General features: G+C 39.9%; 1 non-coding gene across 1 annotated transcript; it reads left to right on the top strand.

The window, feature by feature from the left end:
* The first annotated feature begins 9,690 nt into the window (after window positions 1–9,690).
* Window positions 9,691–9,822, top strand: LOC149302558 (small nucleolar RNA SNORA35). Its single transcript, XR_016272073.1, has one exon. It is a non-coding gene; the product is annotated as a small nucleolar RNA SNORA35 (small nucleolar RNA).
* The last annotated feature ends 3,496 nt before the right edge of the window (window positions 9,823–13,318 follow it).

Raw genomic sequence — 13,318 nt, 5'->3', positions numbered from 1 at the left:
AAAGAATAACAAGTAATATGAAGCATTACAAAGAATACTGCCACTGCAAAGGAGAAACAAATATCTAAAAAGACACGTTTTGCTTTAGGCCTAAACAAACACAAACAAATGAGAAGTTATTTTGAAATATTTTTAACACAGAGATAAATTTATTTTTATTGTCTGTAATAAAATAAAATCAACTATAAACATGGTTATATTTTAAAATATCAATATATATATAGCAACCCAGAGTTTTGATTTAGTTTGTATTTATATCTTAAAAAATATCACAGTTGGACTTTTCTCCTATTGTGTGAAAATTTTTAACATTTCTTTTGTTATTTGATGGTTTTTACACATGCCGTATTATTGGCAAAATGCAAGTATTTTGTCAATTTAACCCAAATGTTGCAGTTCAGTACACTAAATAAACATATGTGTAAACAGAATAGGTAGCTCAACAATATAGAGGGTAGGACCAAATGAGAACTGGTATTGAGATAAGGTTGTGTACCCTTTACAACCTAAAGCAAATGAGTATAAAAACTATTACCGTTCTCTAATAAGATCCCTGAATGGTATGTTAAAATACAGCTGGTGTTGTGTGTGTGTGATGATATAGAATGTTTAAAAGTATCCAATCAGTAAAACTATGTGTAGTGGTTTAGAAACATAGATATATTTATTAAAACAAATACAAAAAATAAATACAAAGATATATTTATTAAAACAAATACATAGATATATTTATTAAAACAAATATGTTATGTTGATAACTGATTAAAGCTGCATTGTATTAGGAACCCATTCTAATACTAGATGGGCCATTTAGACTAGATAAGCCGAATGGTTCTTATTTGCCATCAAACTGCAGTTTCTATTCAGGGTTGGTGCAAGGACCTTAGGCAAAACTTAATTTTGCTGCCTCCTTGTTTCTACCTCTTGTGCCCACCCACTTATACCCCATCTTTTATGCACTAATTAAAAGATGTTTGTCGTGGTGAATATAGAGGACAGGTTGTCATTATCACAATAACTGTCTAATTAGAATAACTGTCTAATTTTGTATATTTTACAGTTTTCCCACAAATAAGCTTTTGGATCAAATAATTTAGAAACGGTAAAACAGTATTATTATTAATAATAATTGTTTTATGTAGTGCCATTCTATTTTGTGGTGCTAAACAATGTATATAGCGAAAAAGGGGCGCATGAACGTGACGAAACGAAAAATAAAAATAGTGTAATAAGTTCTGGTCAAAAAATTAATAATTATGTGTAGATTGCACTCACAAAGGTAACTTTAAATGCAGCTCATCAACAAGACCTTGGTGTCTTCTTGGAGTCTGTAATACAGATGAAAAACAACCACTGGTGCAGTAAATACTAGCAATAGTTTAATACATAAAGCAGAGCAATTTACAAACAAGTTGGCATAACAGAAGGGTTATGCATAGAAGCAGTAGGGAAAAGTCTCCACCGAGACTGCAGAAGGTAAGTAAAATGTCTGTATAATCAGTCCGTTTGTCCGTAGTTAAAATTCTGTATGTGTCTAAACAATGTATAGACCGAACATAACAAGTAGTACATAACATAATAATTTGACTTACAGAAACAGAAGGGCCCTGCTCAGATGAACTTTCAATCTTTTAATTGTAAATAATCTATAAAAACATTGCAGCATTGTATCAACTGGCAACCAGATTTCCAAAAATAAAAAAGTAATAATATAAATAAAATTATATAAAATATTATATAAAATGGTAAAACTAGTCTAAAACAGAAACATGACAAACTCTTTGAGCCAGGAAAGACATTAAAGAGCAACATTCAAATATTTCTAAGATCTCTCAATAAAATTAAAAAAGGGTCAATAAACTAAAGTGCAAAAGAGCAAATTATAATAACATTATACTGCAAAACAAAGTATAACAGTGCAAACCCAAATACAATCAATAATGCAAGTGCCAATCTTTGATCTCTGAGCTGTTCAAGCATCATTTCACAAAGGCTATCGAGTCTACAAAAAAATTGACTTTTCTTTCTTTAGCATTAGCAAAGTCCTTCAGCAATGTTTCAAAGTCAATCTCATGAGCAACGTCACTCTCAATAGACAGAATGGCAAAACCCACCAGTTATTTTTTATTTTGAGGTTAGGGGAACAGTATAAGCTTTATTTTTAGTTTAGGGGCACAACCAAAGCTTTATTTCGAGCTTAGGCGACAGCTCACTTATTGTGAGGTTAGAGGGACAGTATACCTCTAATTCTTAGATTAGATGACAGTATACATTTTATTATGAGGTTAGAGGGGCAGCATCATATGTAGGGGACAGCCTCAACTTTATTTAGAGGTCAGGGGAACAGCATCAACTTTATTTAAACAACATTCACTTGTGGCAAATTTACCATCAGCTGGCCTGGCAACCTTTGAAGAAAAGCAGGTGAGGGAGCCTATGTATTAAAAACTAGGTACCTTGTTGTTGATCTAGCAGTTGACAGTCACTCACCCAGACTCAAGATGTGCCTCCTACTGGATTGTGCAGGGTCTGGTTGGGGGTGGGTCATCTGCCGGAGGAGGGGGAGGATGTGCACCTTGGGATTAGATTTTGGGATTTTGGGGTTAGATTTAAAAATAACCTTGGGGCGGAGTCATGTGAGGGCATCTGTCAGGACTGGCAGATCAGGTAATCAGGTCTGGTAGGAGCCCATGTGCAGGGGATACTTGGGGTTCAGTCTGTAACCCATGATGCATAATTATACAAAGACACCGCAAGCAGAAATCTAGGTAATGCAATGTATTATATGTATATAACAGGACAACCAAATAAGGGTTATACAGTCTGTAAGCAAGAAACCGGACGTATGGCAGGATAAATAAATACCAGTAATAAGTCTTTTGGCAGGAAGCCCACTTGGAAGGGCACAAAAGGCACGGATCCCCCTGGGAAGGGTACGAAAGCAGGGAGTCCATTTGATAAAGACACAAAAGCAGGGAGTCCACTTGATAAGGACACAAAAGCAGGGAGTCCACTTGATAAGGACACAAAAGCAGGGAGTCCACTTGATAAGGACACAAAAGTAGGTAACCAGGAACGGTACAGGTACAAAGCCACAGCGGAATGGTCCACAGACTTCAATACAAAGGCCCTGACTGAAGGGCAGAGCTGGATGAAGTAGCCAGGATTCAATCCCGGCAACAAGGCGCAGCTGGATGTATTGATTAGGGTTCACCTGATCCTGGTAATTGAGTTCTGAGTGCTCCAGAGGGCGGAGGGTGGCCACTAGTGGTAGAAGATTGATATACCACATGTATGAAAAAGCCATGGTTCAGGCAGCGAAAAAGTGGACCCAGACAGCATCATACAGATTGCCCATCCCAACTTCATTGATAGCACCTAAGACTCTAGTCCTCCTCCTCCATTAAAAACATGGAGGAGTCAGAAGGACTGATTTCTAGGTGCTCACTCAGTCAGAGCAATGACTTTCTCTCTGCCAGGGTCCGTCTCTAAAGCGCAGTACTCAGAGCAACGGGTGCAGATAGGGTGACCACAATTCTTAATTGCCATGTAGGGATACTTGGTTTTTACACAGATGGTAGTACATAGACAGTGGTACATAATGACTCCCATCATTATATGGGGAGCTAGACACATACAGTGATACAGCTTGACTCCTATCATTATATATATTTATATATATATATCTAGACACAGATGGTGGTAACGCATGACTACTATCATTATATAGTGACCCAGATACTGAGTGTGGTACAGTATAACTCATATGATTATGTAGTGATCCAGACACAGATGGTGGTACAGCATGACTCCTACCATTATATTTCTAGCCAGACACAGACGGTGGTACAGCATCACTCCTATCACAATGTACTGAGACGTATATTGACGTTGGTACACCACAAGTCCCATCTTCCATCATCAGAATTTCTGTTTGCATTTTGTTGCTTTTCCACTCTTTCTCTCTCTCTCACGCTCTCAATCAATTTTTCTTCATGCTCTCTCCCACTTTCACTCCCCGTCTCTCACTTGCTCACTTCTCTGTGGACCGTTTCTGTGTTCCTGTCTCCTTTCCTGCAGTTCTGCATCTTCTCTTGCTTCTTCTTCTTCTGTCTTGTCAGGGGTGTTGGGGTTGGAGCACAGCGCAGAGAGATACCAGATAAAGTGGCAGATGCAAAACCAGGATATAGTGCAACAGCAAAGGTTTTATTTACTGAGCAGTAATAAAGGGCAAAAACAGTATTGTACAGCAATCCGTGGTCTGGGGTGGAGAGAATGAGCAAAGTGCGTAAGCAAGCCAAGGTCAAAGTCCATAGAATCCAAAAAACAAGTATCCAGCAATGAGGTATGGGAGTATAGTAAGGAACTTGAACAATCAAGGAATGATGGTACTGGGCTGCAGGTTTAAAAATCTTGACTCCTCTAGGGCTGCAACTAACGATTATTTTAATAATCGATTAGTTGGCCGATTATTTTTTCGATTAATCGGATAAAAAATGCAATTTTTTTTTATTTAAAATAATGTAATAAAAAAGTACAATTTACACTTTCATCTCTTTATTGCAATGGCCTCTCGCTATTCACCTTCTTATTTTACTGACATAATAATAAAAGCTACAAGAACCCAAACACAGTGTTTCTCAAACTAGGTTTTAATACAAAGTTATTAGTAAATATTAATTCATATGTTAACTATTTTTCATATTTAATAAAAACTGAGAAAAAAGCCTTGTTTATATTTTCTTTTATTTACCAAGCTGGCCCCAGTTATGCACATCTGACCCCCAGCTTGCCACTCTGCCCCATATATGCCTTATACCTCTTATATGCCAGAGATTCCACTGTGCCCCCGATATGCCACTGTGCCCCCGATATGCCTTATACTCCTTATATGCCAGTGATATGTAACTGAGCCCCCTGATATACCTTTTACCCCCAGATATGTCTTATGCCCCCCTGATATGCCTTATAACTTCCAATATGCCACTCGCCCCATTTATTCCTTATACCTCCCTATATGCCACTGTGCACCCTGATATGGCACTCCGCTCCCCATAAATGCCCTGCACCACTCTGAAATTCTCCCTGATTCACCACTCTGCCTCCCCAGATATGCCACTCTGAAATTCATTATACCCCCCATACACCACTATAACTCACCCATATACCACTCTGCCTCCTCCCCCCTCCCATATACCACTCTGCCTCCTCCCCCCCTCCCATACACCACTCTGCCTCCTCCCCCCTCCCATACTCCACTCTGCCTCCTCCCCCCCTCCCATACTCCACTTTTCCTCCTCCCCCCTCCCATACTCCACTTTGCCTCCTCCCCCCTCCCATACACCACTCTGGCTCCTCCCCCTCCCATACACCACTCTGGCTCCTCCCCCCCTCCCATACTCCACTCTGCCTCCTCCCCCCCTCCCATACTACACTCTGCCTCCTGTCAGCAACAGAGGTTCACAAGACACAAGGGAGCCAGGTAGAGAGACAGAGTGGCGTATGGGAGGAGCCAGATTGGTGTATGGGAGGGTGGCTCCCATACACCCCTCTGACTCCTCCCCCCTCCCATACACCACTCTGCCTCTCTCCCGACTCCCTGGTATTTTGTGAACCTCCGTTGCTGACAGGTACTTACACTGCAGCCTCATAGAAGCCTCAGCGTAAGTGAAGGACAGTAACGGAGGCTGTCTGTGCGATGCAGACCCCCACCAGCTGACAGAGAGGATGATCCTCTGCAGGAGAGCTCGATTCTCTGTCAGCCGGTGGGGGTCTGCACGATGCGCACAGACAGCCTCCGTTACTCACCTTCACTTACTCTGAGGCTTCTATGAAGTTGCAGTGAAAGTGCTTGTCAGCAACATAGGTTCACAAAATACCAGGGAGTCGGGAGAGAGGCAGAGCAGTGTATGGGAAGGGGGAGGAGTCAGAGGGGTGTATGGGAGGGGGGAGAGAGACGGAAGTGAGAGACCGGCCGACAGTGAGGGGAATCCAGGTCCCCTGCAGCGTTGCGGGGATCTGGATTCTAGTGTTATAATCCGATCTCTGTTTGAGGTCGGATTATATAAGGATAAAATCGATAAAAATCGATTTGACTAATCAATAATGAAAATCGTTGACAACGATTTTCATTATCGATTATTATTGATTTTATCGATTAGTTGTTTCAGCCCTAGACTCCTCCCCTCAGCCCTCCTTCTCCTATGTGCTTCATTAATGGTGACTGTCCGTCACCGCTTTACCCCACCCCCCAGTCTGCCCACCTGCGTCACTGGACTGCGTCCGCTGTCACTCTCCTCCTGGCGCCTGCCCTGCATGGCATGCGCCGCAACAGAGACCAGGGATGCGGCCTGCAGTTCACAGATGCGATGAAGACGCCGGTGCTCGGTGGAGTCCCCACCGGGCGAAGATACTTGTGGACGGTGTGGATTGCAGGTAAGTTCCTGACATGTCTTCTGTTATCAGTTTTGTTGACCAGGCATTCCAGAGCTCTTCCTCATAAAGGTCAAGCCTGCACACACCACGTGGACAGCCTTTCCCACTATTTGAGGAATGGGAAGAGGCTGTACACATGATGCTATAATGCCATGCGCCAACACCTCTACCTTTAACAGCACACACTTATTCACATTGCACAGAGCCTTCAGAGTATCTCATAGCTCTCTGTGCAAGCTGCACTGCTGATACTACTACTACTCTTGTATATGCCTGTGACCACAAAAATCAGCTTAGGGAAGGTCAAAGTATTTGAAAGTATGGTCTTTAAGGAAAACCTGAAAATAGCTGTTGTCTTTTAGTACAAATATATCATTTAAGTATATGATAAAACCCCCGTCTTGTGTATGCAAGTTACAAGTTACAAGTTTAGGCATGTGCCTTTAAATAATGTTTCTTCCTTGAGAACGATGTAATTAAAAAAGTTTTTCTATTAACCCCTTAACGTCCATTGCCGGGTCAGGCACGTCATGCAAAACAGTCAGTTAACGACCTATGACGTGCCTGACACGTCATGGCGTTACGTTTTTTCAGAAAGCAATCAAAGATTGCTTTCTTCATTCAGATGGTGTTGCTGTAATGCCTCGACATAGAGGCATTCGGCAACACAGAAAAAAAACGCTGGGGAGCGGTTAGATCGCTCCCCGGAGCGTTTATAATAGTTAATAAAAAAGACGGCGTTTCGTTTAAAAATGGCGGCGCCATGCCGCCGGTAAAATTGTTTAGGAAGCGATCGGCAATCGTTTCCTTCACTAAGTTGGTGTTACTGAAATGCCTCGATATCGAGGCATTTCAAGAACACCAACTTAGTGGAAAAAACGACCTTTGATCGTTTCTTAAACTAAGTTTCTAGTGGCAGGGAGCCGCCATGCTTACCTTGCCTTCCAAGATGGCGCTGCCCTTCTCCTGGCAGTAGCCTCAGAAGCGATTACAAATCGCTTTCATCACTCAGGGGGTGTTGCTGGATGCTATCAGCATCCATTGATTGACACCCAAAGCCTAAAGATCACTCAGGAGAGTGATCTTGATTTGCTCAGTCAAAGGCAATGTTTATAAACATTGCCTTTGACCGGTAAAGATCTGCCTCCCTCCATCACTTGCTTTTAGTGAGGGAGAGAGACAGATCGTGAGAAAGCAGGTACACTTTGATAAAATCTTATCAAAAATAAACATTTACACAAAAGGCTCTTATAAGAGCCCCTCTTTTTCTTTTTAACCCCTTCCTTACTGTTGATCACTGCATAGGCAGTGATATTGCACATCAGCACTTTTTTGCTGTTTGTGCCCTTTTATTTTATCCACATTTTTTCAGGTTTATTTTATATTGTTTTATTATTTTTAGCACCTTTTTTGCTTACTGTATTTTTTTTATATATATTTTATTTTATTTTTCATTTTACCGGCTAGGGGTTAATGATGAAGCGCAGGTATACTGCGGAGGAGGCGTATGATTTTTTGGCCTCAGATTCTGAGGCCACTGACACAGCATCAGATTTTGATGTTGGTCAATTCACAGATACATCTAGTGATGTATCTGTGGCTGCTGGGTCCGCTGCCACAAGTAGTGGTGGCAGGGCACCTGAGGAGTGGGTAGCACCTAATAGGTATAAGCCAGCTATCCCTCCTTTTACTGCAATTCCTGGCATCAATATTGATGTTACGGGATTCACCCCATTGCAGTTTGTGCAGATTTTTTTGGGAGAAGATATCTTGGGAGACATTGTCTCCCAGTCAAACCTTTATGCCCAGCAGTACCGTGCTGCTAACCCCGACTCCTATTTTGCAAAGCAGCCATGGACCCCCATTGACGTGCCAGAATTTCTTAAATTCTGGGCGTTAACTATGCTCATGGGAATTATTAAAAAACCCTCCATCCGCTCCTACTGGAGCACCAGCCCCATCCTTAGTACCCCCATTTACACCCAGTCCATGGGTAGGAGAAGGTATGAAATGATTCTTCATTTCATGCATTTTAGCGATAATAGCCTGTGCCCCCCTAAGGAACACCCACAGTTTGACAGGCTCTATAAAATCCGCCCCCTGATTACCCATCTCGCTGCCAAGTTTGCAGAGGCTTATACACCTGGAAGGGATATCTGCGTGGATGAATCTCTGATGAAGTATAAAGGAAGGTTGGGATTCAAGCAGTATATTCCTTCCAAGCGCTCCAGGTATGGCATAAAATTGTATAAGCTCTGCGAGAGCGAGACTGGGTATACTCAGGCTTTCCGGGTATACGAGGGAAAGGATAGCCACCTTGACCCTCCAGGTTGCCCAGAACATCTGGGCACCAGTGCCAAGATTGTGTGGGACCTAATATTCCCACTTATGAACAAAGGCTACCACTTGTATGTTGACAACTTTTATACAAGCGTCCCTTTGTTCAAGCTGCTGTGTTGTTTTGACACAGTAGCTTGCGGTACTATTAGAAAGAACCGCGTGGGTTTCCCACAAGATCTGGCACAAACCCGACTACGAAAGGGGGAGACCTCAGCTCTACGTCAAGAGGAGCTCTTGGCATTGAAGTTCATGGACAGAAAAGAGGTGTGCATGCTGACCACCATCCACGATGAGAAAACTGTGGAGGTTTCTGTCCGTGGCAGAGCTGGGGTCACTAGAAAGCAAGTGTGCATCAGGGCCTATAATAAGAACATGGGTGGAGTTGATCTGTCAGATCAACTCCTACAGCCCTACCTCATTATGAGGAAGGCAAAGGCCTGGTACAAGAAGGTTGCAATTTATATCATGCAAATTGCGACCTACAATGCTTTTTTGTTGCACAAAAAAGCAAATCCCGTAATGCAACTGTCTTTTTTGCAGTTTCAACTTCAAGTTATTTCGGGTATCTTGTACCAAGATGCACCTGTTCCCCGGGCGGTGACAGAGTCTAATAGAATTGGGGCTACCCATTTTATTTTTAGACTTCCTCCCACAAAGAAGAAGCAGAGTCCCCAAAAAAGATGCAGGGTATGCTACAGCAGGGGGCAAAGAAAGGACACCACGTTCTACTGTCCAGATTGCCCTGGAGAACCTGCACTCTGCCTTGGTAACTGCTTTAAGCTGTACCACACAACTGCCCATTTTTTATTTTTTTTTTTGTTTGTTCCTGTTCCACTATTATATTTTTTTAGATTTTTTTGTACATTTACTGCTTTTTAGATTTTTTTTTTTGCTGCACCATTTTTGAGCCTTTATTTGCACTGACAAGTGACCTCTGTGTCTTTCCCATGGCATGAGGGAATCGCTTAACGGTGCTAGATCAAATCCCTTCTTGGAGAAAGGCCAGGCTTTCTTGTAGCCTGCCCCTTCCGAAAGTTGGGTACAAAAAAAGTTTTTTTTAACGGATGTCAAAATTTCAAATTGAAACCGTGAATTACGCATGTCCCAAATGTTACCTTTTAGCCCCCACACAACCTGACAAACCATGTGGGGTATCACTGTACTCAGGAGATGTTGCTGAACACATATTGGGGTGTTGTTTGACAGGGACATATACCATATATATTTATATGTATAACTAAAATCCAATTTGTGTGAAAAAAAAAAAAAAAAAAATTACTATTACAAAGTTTGACAAAGTGTGGTTGTATAATTAGTGTATGGAAAGGGTTAAAATACCAGCATTTGAAATACCTTGGAGTGTCTAGTTTCCAAAAATATATGGTTTCATGGGGATAAATTGAGTTAACCGGCTTCAAAGATGTTCCAAAGAGGAGATGGAGGCAGAATGACCAGATGCTAAAAGTCTGTGTTGAAAACCTGAATTACGCATGTCCCAAAAGTAGCCTTTTCCCAGCCAAACAATCCGACAAACCTATACATGCGGGGTATCGCCATACTCAGGAGATGTTGCAGAACACATATTGGGGTGTTGTTTGACAGGGACATACACCATATATATTTGTATTTATAACTAAAATCCAATTTGTGTGAAAAAAAAATTTTTTTAAATACTATTACAAAGTTTGACAAAGTGTGGTTGTATAATTAGTGCATGGAAAGGGTTAAAATACCAGCATTTGAAATACCTTGGAGTGTCTAGTTTCCAAAAATATATGGTTTCATGGGGATAAATTGAGTGAACCGGCTTCAAAGATGTTCCAAAGAGGAGATGGAGGCAGAATGACCAGATTTGGAAAGAAAGGTTTGGAAATCATAAAACGCTACTTGTACTTATTGCCCTATAACTTACAAAAAACAGCAAAAAAACATAAAAACATTGGGTATTTCTAAACTCAGGACAAATAGTAGAATCTATTTAGCTGTTTTTTTTACTTGCTTTCGTCGATGAGTAAAAGATTTTTCAAATAAAAGTCATTAAAGGTGTTTTTTTTTCAAATTTTCACCATGTTTTATTAATTTTTTTATAGTAAATTAGATGATATGATCAAAATAATGGTATCTGACTAAAGCCCATCTTGTCCTGAAAAAAACAACATATAACTTGTGTGGGTACACTACATGGGTGAGGAGAAAATTACATTTAAACACGAACACCGCAAAAGTGTTAAAACAGGCTCGGTCCCAAAGGGTACATAAAGAAAAATAAGCCCGGTCCTTAAGGGGTTAAATAAATCTCTGAAGTTTATATTTTGCATACTACATACCCATAACAGGGTTAAAGGCATTTTAATTAAGTCTGGATTATATGATATACTATATTTCCACATGTACTCTCTTATGACCTAGATTTTTTTTTTTAAATTAAAGGATTGTAGGACTGTGGTTGGGTCAATCGTACCAGTACTTTATAGCAAGCTATTAATACAAAGATAATATGAGGTTTTCAAGAAAACGTATCTGAAAATTAACAATTGCAATTAAAAAACTAATTAAATACCAGTAGCAGCTCTTTATGACTAATAATTCTTCAAACCACAAATGACCATGTGCTATAAGAAATTTCAAAATAAGTTATCGAGGGATATACTACAATTTTCACAGTCAACTACAAATTTAATAAAAGAAACATGCTAGGGCACAACTGAAAAATGCCTTTATAGTTCTATACACTACACTACAATTTATAAGAGAAAAATAAAAGGAATGTATACAAGGACAGGACTTCGAAAGAACAATGTATTTCATCAATAAAAAAAGATATTTTTCTAAATTGTAGTAACATATTTGAAAAAGAATGTTACATTTAATAAAAAAAACACTTCCAACTCCTGAAGTACTATTATCTTGTTCAAAGACAAAAAGGAAACACACATAATAATTGGAAGGAACATAGCAAAGTGGTTTAAGCAATGAAATGCAGACAAACACAGTACTTGTACTCAATAATCATATATCAGAAATGCTCTGGCTAAATCCCCTATATTAAAAAGATTCATTAAAGATTTAAATCAGTAACATACACAAATCTAATATTAAGATGTGTAAATTGCATTAAATTATTGGAAGAAAATCTATTCTAGTCAAAATATAAAATACAAATACCTTCAATATTTCAATAAAAGAAAGCTAGTACCACATCTTACAGTAGAGGAATAGATCAGAGTAGCCTATCATTGAAGGTTCCCAGGTATGTCAGTCAATAATTTATTGCTAATGTTATGCAGTGTTTATTGTGTCTATGGAACACAAGGACTTATACACTATATGGCCAAAATTATGCGGACACCCCTCCTAATTAATGAGTTTATATATTTCAGCCACATCCATTGCTAACAAGTGTATAAAATCAAGCATGTCACCTCCATAGACAAACACTGGTAGTAAATTGGGTCTTAATGAAGATCTCAGTGACTTTAAATGAGGTTTTGTCATAAGGAGTTTCTGCCCTGCTAAATCTGCCCATGGTCCACTGTAAGTGATATTATTCCCAAACATCTGAAAAACAAGCCAAAGATCAATATGTGCAATGGCAAGCACTGGCTAGAGTAGTGTAAGGTACACTGCCACTGGAATTAAAGTTTGGTCGAGGAAGGATAATGGTCTGGGGCTGTTTTTGGGGGTTTTGACTAGGCCCCTTAGTTCCAGTGAAGGGTAATGTTAATGCTAAAGCATAGAAAGACATTTTAGATGTTTTCATATTTCCAACTTTGTGGCATGAGTTTTGGTCAGACCCTTTCTTGTTCCAGAATATCTTTGCCCCATACATCATAAAAGGTCCATAAAGACATGGTTTGGTGTAGGGGAACTCGAGTGGCCCACACAGAATCCTGAACTTTACCTAACTGAACATCTTTGGGATGAATTGGAACCTTTGTGGCCCTGACCTCAAATGCTCCCTTGGCTAAAAGGGCACAAATTCTCACAGATGCACTCCATGTTGTAGAAATCCTTCCAAGATGAGTGTAGGCTATCATAGTTGCAAAAGGGGGGGCTTTATATTAATGTCTATGGTTTTGGAATTTGATGTTCATCACATAGGTGTGATAGTCAGGTGTCCACATACTTTTGACCATATAGTAAAGTACTCAATTTACAGTGATATTTAAACAGCAGCTCAGAGACAAATTATTTAATACAGCTCTCTGATGAGGATACATTAGTGCAGGATTCTTATTTTTTAATGTAAACTAATTTTGAAGGCGCAGAACACCACAAATAATTTGGCAAACATTTCATATGGATTTTTAATATGATATAATGCGTTGAGGTTCTTAAAGAAATACATATTAGTGCTATGACTTGTATTTCATTAAACCCCATAGTAATATTTATTTCTCACAGAATAAAGCTGCTGGAATCCAGCTTAATTGTATTTAGCAAAGTTTAAATTACATAATAATACATTTAAGCATCATCCCAGACAGGGTGAACATTATCATCTCTGGGACTGTGTACCTAGCACATTTCACAGAAAGTATAC

The sequence above is a fragment of the Sceloporus occidentalis genome, unplaced genomic scaffold (assembly GCF_023333645.1).
Source record: "Sceloporus occidentalis isolate IW3139 unplaced genomic scaffold, rSceOcc1.0.p SCAF_18, whole genome shotgun sequence".
NCBI classification, from domain to species: Eukaryota; Metazoa; Chordata; class Lepidosauria; order Squamata; family Phrynosomatidae; genus Sceloporus; species Sceloporus occidentalis.
Note: the sequence above shows the minus strand (reverse complement) of the source record. Positions and strands in the feature narration are given on the sequence as shown.